The sequence below is a fragment of the Euprymna scolopes genome, unplaced genomic scaffold, assembly GCF_053919585.1.
Source record: "Euprymna scolopes isolate OS-2025 unplaced genomic scaffold, ASM5391958v1 sca66, whole genome shotgun sequence".
NCBI classification, from domain to species: Eukaryota; Metazoa; Mollusca; class Cephalopoda; order Sepiida; family Sepiolidae; genus Euprymna; species Euprymna scolopes.
This window is the reverse complement of record NW_027633724.1, coordinates 97,820-104,853: the sequence shown is the minus strand read 5'-3', so window position 1 is coordinate 104,853 and position 7,034 is coordinate 97,820. Positions and strand designations below refer to the sequence as shown.

The 7,034-nt window shown below is 35.4% G+C and overlaps 1 non-coding gene across 1 annotated transcript; it reads right to left on the bottom strand.

The window, feature by feature from the left end:
* Window positions 1–5,191: 5,191 nt before the first annotated feature.
* Window positions 5,192–5,354, bottom strand: LOC145275212 (U1 spliceosomal RNA). The gene has a single exon (XR_013867091.1). It is a non-coding gene; the product is annotated as a U1 spliceosomal RNA (small nuclear RNA).
* Between the last annotated feature and the right edge of the window lie 1,680 nt (window positions 5,355–7,034).

Sequence of the window (7,034 nt, the reverse complement as noted above, 5' to 3'; positions counted from 1 at the left end):
GGAACCCGAGAAATAACTTATCTCTCTGGTAGGCATTGTTAAAAATTATACAGAGGAAATCTTCATGGATTTTGGATTCGACAAATGCACTAAATTCACAATAAGGAAAGGAAGGAAGACAACATCAGAACATCTTAATCTTGGCAATGGATCTATTGAAGACCTTGGAGAGGATGCTGTCTATAAATACCTGGGAGTGGAGGAGAATGAGACACTTGAACATGGGAAGATGAGAGAAAAAGTGCAAGGAGAATACTTCAAGCAATTTATAAAATCCTGTCATCAGAACTATCACCGAAAAAACAAAATTATTGCCATCAATCAATTGGCAATACCCGTTGTCTCGCATTGATTTGGCATAATCAATTGACCACAAAACTGCATAACTAACCTTGACGTAAAAACTCGGAAAATGCTGGCCCTTCACAAAGTCATTTACAAACATCAGTGCATGGACAGGTTGTACTTACCATGGAGAGAAGGTGGTTTAGGCTTCACTGAAATAAACCACGCATACCGAGCTTCTGGAGTAAGCATAAGTCAATATATCAAATGTCCTTCTGACCCGAATATAAAAATGGTGAATGAACATCACACCAAATGCTTGCCTTAGCAGACGTGAACTGCAAAGCTCGGTGAAAATTTCAGTGGTAACACACTGGAAAAACAATAGAAGAATATGACAACCCAGCAACCCTAATCGCCCGAAAGAAGAAAAGGAGTATACAAAAAGAGAACTGAAGACAAAACATGAAGGATGGCACAACACAATAGAAGAATTTGACAACACAGCAACCATAATCGCCCGAAAGAAAAGAGAGGAGTACAAGAAAAGGGAACTGAAGACAAGACTAGAAATATCACACCAAATCTTTGCCCCAGCAGACGTCAACTACAAAGCTCGGTGTAAATTTCAGTGGTAACACACTGGACTCCACAATAGAAGAATTTGATAATCCAGCAACCCTAATCGTCCGAAAGAAGAGAAAGGACTATACAAAAAGGGAACTGAAGACAAGACTAGAAGGATGGCAACAACATAAGAGAGCAGGAAGATTCGTGGAAGAACTGAACCAGAACTACATTGACAAGGATGCTTTGGGATAAATTTTGTTTAGGGGGTTTCTCTGTTGAGTTGCATCTCCTGTGGCCTTGCCAAGCAACTAATATATAAATATATATATATATATATATATATATATATATATATATATATATATATATATATATATATATATATATATATATAATTTCATTGAAACCGAAAATAACTTTTCATCGATACGGCCGATAAAAACTGATAATCACAAACTCATTTATATATGTAACAGCAAGAGGAAATCACTTGTTTTCTTTTAACTGATGTAAATCAAAAGAAAGACATATTCTTGTACAGTATGTAAATATTCATGTTCAGTAAATAAATTCATGTTCAGTAAATAAATTCATGTTCAATAAATAAATTCATGTTCAGTAAATAAAGTGTTGTGAAAAATAATGACAAGTCATAATCTTGCAACACGTGTGTAGTTCTGTGCTGAGAAATAAAGGTTAGGCATACATATGAGATTTAACACTGAGATAATCATTTCAAAAACCACCTGGCAAATATATTCTATGAACTAAGTGCAAAAGATACTTTTTAGAAATCGCTTAAAGAGACGGTTAGAATCTAAAAACGATCTCACGATTGGAATGTATAAGATAGTGGCTGAATGTCTAGAATCTTGTGGGATGCCCCATCTCCAACTGTAACAAAACAAGAACTGTTTTATTTAATCGACTATAAACAAGAGAGTTTGTATAATCAAGTCTCGTTATGCATATGATAGCTCATGTATCGAAATGAAAGAAAATAGAAAAGACAAAGACATCAATTGCAAAAGACTGGTCAATATAATCGATTAATCAAATTCAATTGCTTTTAAAATGATGGTTAGAAAGTACAAATCCGTGCATATAGCATCCAGTAAGTTTCTTTATAGCACATCTGATTGTTTCACCAATCTCTTGATTGCAAGGGATTTTAACAACCATCATCTATAATAATTACAATGCAATGTAATTTGGATTTTATTTCAATAATCACCACACATATATTGAAGTTTCTGGTGGATATTCTCGGCAATCTAAGTTGGAAGTTGCCTGTATATATCATCGATATTCTGACAAAAATTATCAATACATGACTTGAATTGCATTTTACATGAATTGAAGTATCTGGTGAATATCATCGATTTTTAACAAAACTTCTTCATAAAATTTCCATGTGTACCAATTTTATTTTCAAACGTTTTGGGATTTTTAATATTTTTATTTTCATTTATATTTCTTTACCTTACATATACTTTTTCATTACTAGCAGTCCAGCTCGGCTTTGCATGTATATACTGTTCATAACATTATGTGCATATCTTTATATATTAAAATGTGTGACTCAAGCCCAGATAACCTACATCTAAAATTCAAAGTGTTTAAACCTAGAATTTGCGGAGGAGTTTGGTAGAGTCTGCAAAGGTCAACTTTTTCAACTTTGACCTCTTGGCACCTACATTATCGCCCAAAACTGATTAATAAGCTTGCTGCATGTCTGAATACCCTTTATGTAAAATTTCAACTATTTAGACCCAAAATTGGATACATAGTTTACTAGAGACAGTAAAGATAAAATCGTTTGAACTTTGACATCTAAATTTTCGGCAGATAAACGATTAAAACTTGTCCTGTATCTAGTGGCTGCTCCTGACTGAGATTAGTGGGGGGTTCTGCTTCAAAAATTTTACGTATTTTTTTAATATCGTGTAAAAGAAATTCGAATCTATAAATAAATATTTAATCAAATAATAAACATTCAAATAAATATTCAAATATATAACAAAGACAAATAATCAATCAGAAATGGATAATACGCAAAAACTTTTTTATTAAAAATATTTTTTTTAATTATGTACACTTTACAGAATAATAAAAATAATATATACATTTATTCCTTTTAAACTTTTCAGATTAAATAAAAGTTTGCGTTTTTTTTGCAAACAAACGGAAAACATTTTCAAAAATAACTTATTTTTTTTATGAAAACAAAAAAGAAAAACTTTGAAATTTACTTGCCTCCCTACGAGGGTTAATTTAGGAGTTTACTATTTGAAAATAGCGTTTTATTTAATAACAGTTTTATTTACAAAAATTATTTTTTAAATGTATTTATAACAAAACGTATTTGCAAATAAAATACAGGATAAAAAAGTTTACAATTTTATATAGTGAGCAAACAAACAAAAATCTTTAAAGATACAAAATTTTATTTACAAATCTTTTAACAACGTGCATTTTATATAAAAAGAACAAACTTGGCTATTTACTGACCTTCCCATGCCGGTAAAGATCGACATAAAGTGGAGATTTATTATAAGAAAATAGGATGTCATATATAAGCATTATAAAACATCGAATTTTGATGTAGCTTTCTCCCCCCACAAAACAAAAAATTAAAATTGTCTCAGTCCAGAAGGATCTCTAATTACTTTTTTCATGCGTGTTATCTGCCCCATCTACTAACAAATTCAATGTAAAGTTTAAAATGCATAATTATAAAAACTGTGTTTTTTTTTAAATACAAACACATTTTAATTAAAAAATCTTGTGTAAAAAATCCGTTTTTCAAAGTGTAAAACTTCTAACATTGTCCTTGTTGGAGGCAAATAAATGCTAATTTTTTTTTATCTAAAACATACAAGTTAAAAATATTTCTAATTAAAATGTATTTTCAACATAAACTGTTTCTTCGCTTGTAGGAAAATGTAAACAGTTTGTTTTTGTAAAGTTTAGTTGTTGCAAAAAAATAGCATTTAAAACTACTTAAAACAAACAAAAAAGCAGGTAGATGGAAAAGTAACTTTTATGGTAAGATTTATTTATTGTATATTTGATTAGTCGCGTGTTAGCTTCACTGCTAAATCCCCGAATACTTTTAATAATAATAAAAAAAGTTTCTGGATATTATATATTTCCGTCTGATACCAAATAAAATCGCAACGCTAAAAGAAAAAAGCACAGTATTTTATGTACAAGAATACGTTATATGCAGATTTTAATAATAATTTTTAAAAAAATGTAAGTAAACCCCTTTTTTTTCAATAACAATGTTATCATATCTATACAGGCACACACTCAAAGCAAACAACGAATTTCACGACGCGGAGCTGCGACAAGTGACAGTTCCTCAAGAGGGTTTCATCGGCTGTCTAAAACGTCTAATCCGCGCATGCGCACAAGAGAATTTCATTAAGAAAGTGTAATTTTACAGCTCCAAGCAATTTTTCTTTTGTTTTTATATGACTTTGGACATACCGACATTAAACTTAATGATTTTATAATGTACACATAGAAAAAATAAAATATTAAAAACAAACGTATTATTTTTAATTTTATCATTAATATTGTGTAAAAATAACTGGGAGGGGGTGCTGCAGTTCCACAGCTTCATGCACGAGCCGCCACTGCAAATGTTAAACAAAAAATCAATAATTCGGTACAAATCCAACTCACAATTAATTAATAATAAATAATGAAAGACTGTACGGGTCATGGGTGGGGGATTCAACCAATAGACACACGAAATCTGTTGGAGATTGTTAGACGTTTTCGTTCATCAATCTATATCAAAATAAAACAGTTTCAGTAGCTGTAGGTGACACCTTGGCCGATTCCTTACCCTTAAGAGATTGAGTATTTTATCATTTATTTTCTGCTAATATAAAATTACAAATGTTAAACAAAAAATCAATAATAAGGCACAAATCCCAATCAGAAAATGGAGGAGAGGCTGTGTACGTATTTATTTGTTAAAGGCTTATCCATAGCTAAAGTTTTTACTCGTAACAATCACTCCAGGGACTGTCCTATTTACTTAAATCAAATCAATGATTTTTATATAACAGAAAAGATTATGTTCAATGCAAACGTTGCTGATATGGACATGCAGATTAGTTACAATCAGAACGTTGGAATAGAAGTGGATGATAAACTGATTTGGAAACATCGCTTGTTTTGTGGCGCGTACAGAGATGGGCGATTGGAGAAAAGGGAAACTAAGAGGCTTTTGCACAACGTCGGTGAGAGTTGTAGACCTACCGACCAGAATTAGGTTGTGTACTTATCAGTAGAAGGATATCTGATTTTGATTGAATTATCGGGGTGAGCGCGTACGCAGACCCCACACTTAGAAATGATGCATCCGAATCGTCCACATTTGGGAAGATCGCAAAGGTCAACCCAACCGCAGTGCAATGGAAGGGTCTCACTCTGGAGGAACGACCTTATTGATCGCCGTAACCTCTATGCAAGGTAAGTATTATATTTAGCCCTTCGTCCCCGGCCTTGGCATTATCTACTGCCAAGGCCTCATTTGGGGTACGAAGAAGCTTAGGCACAAAGGCCAGTAAGGGGGAGTGGGGGAAAAAGGGGTCTTTTCTAGTCCTTAGCTAGACTTGCGTAAGATAGCAAGTACTTTATTATAAAACCTATACTAGAGTTTCTATCACGCACTGTTTCGCCTAACATTCTTACCCGGACCTACTTAAAATAACAGCTCCCCAGCTTACGGGATGACAGGCGACATTCACGCTGTGATAAAAGAGGAAAAAACATATAACATTATTTACAAAAAACTAAAAGGGAAAAAATATGTACAAACTAAAGAGTTTTAATTTTTTTTTTTTTTTTTTTTTTTTTTTTTTTTGTAATGGGGGTGAGATGATGGGGAGGGGGGCAAACTAGAATACACCCAAAAAGAAATAAAAAGAAAACAAATTAACAAAATGCCTATGGGGGCGGGTTAGTAAGGGGACCCTCCCTACCTAACGGCTGGTCTGTCATATGAAACGCCCACTGTCTTCCGGTCCTCTTCCCCCGGGGGGAAAGGGTGAAAGCAAGCAGGTCGTTCCCTAAAGGGGAGTGGAGGAACTAGGGACATGTATGGAAAATAAATTAGGGTCGGGGATAATAGGGATGGATGGCGTCTTCCAAGATAATGTACGTAATGGGCAAAATAGGCCTGGGACAAAATAAAACAAGTGGACTTTTGGGCATCTTTGGAAGCTCTCCTAGTGCCAATCTATCAAAAAATAAAAAGCTATGGGAACAGGATCCACACGCATACTACCCTAATCTAGGCCCTATAAAAAGCACAAGCTATCCACTCTTGGTGGTTACTGCCTATCTAGCCTTAAAACTACCCAATATTATAAGGTAAACCTTATATTACTTGTCTTGATTGGGCTGGGTTCCGAGAAAAAAGAAACCTCAGCACCCTAAGACCAATACCACTAGGGTGGAAACACGAACTTAAATCTAGCGCCTCGTCGGATGCACAAACTAGTGTTGTGCACCCATCTTCTATCAAAGTCGATGTGGGGCAATCTTTTCCAATCACATCTGATTTTCGTTTTAAGTTGATGCTTAAAACGAACAACCAGATCGTGATCGGAAACAGACTGCCCCCTATAGACAATGTCCAGACGTGAAACCCACGTCACTAACCTAGCCACCGCTAGGATCGCTAGAAACCCCAACCGTTTCTCCCTGTCAAACGGCGGATCCACATTATCGACTACGTACGCTAAATCAAGTGGCACCGACCGCTCGGGGTCGATGCGAGCCGTTACCCCTTCGACATACTCCCAGAGACTCCGCACCCCGCTGCAAAGAAAGAACGCGTGTTCTCTCGTCTCCTCCTCTTCTTCATCATTGCAGCGTGGGCACGGGGGATAGTAATAATCCCTATCATGATCGTCCCTGGCTAGTTTGCCAAAGAGTGGCAGCGCGTCTCGGACTAGCCTCCACGTAATAGAAAATTCAGCGTTGTTGATGTAGCTACTGGCAGGCGCCCAACTCCACAGCGAGAGAACTTCCCCCCTCGACAGATGTAGCCGCTCCACCAGCGGGTCTTTCGCAGTCCCCTCCACTACATCCCTATATAGCAACCACCTAGGCCGTGCAAGGTCACTGGACCCCGGCAATGCCCTAAGGGCGGC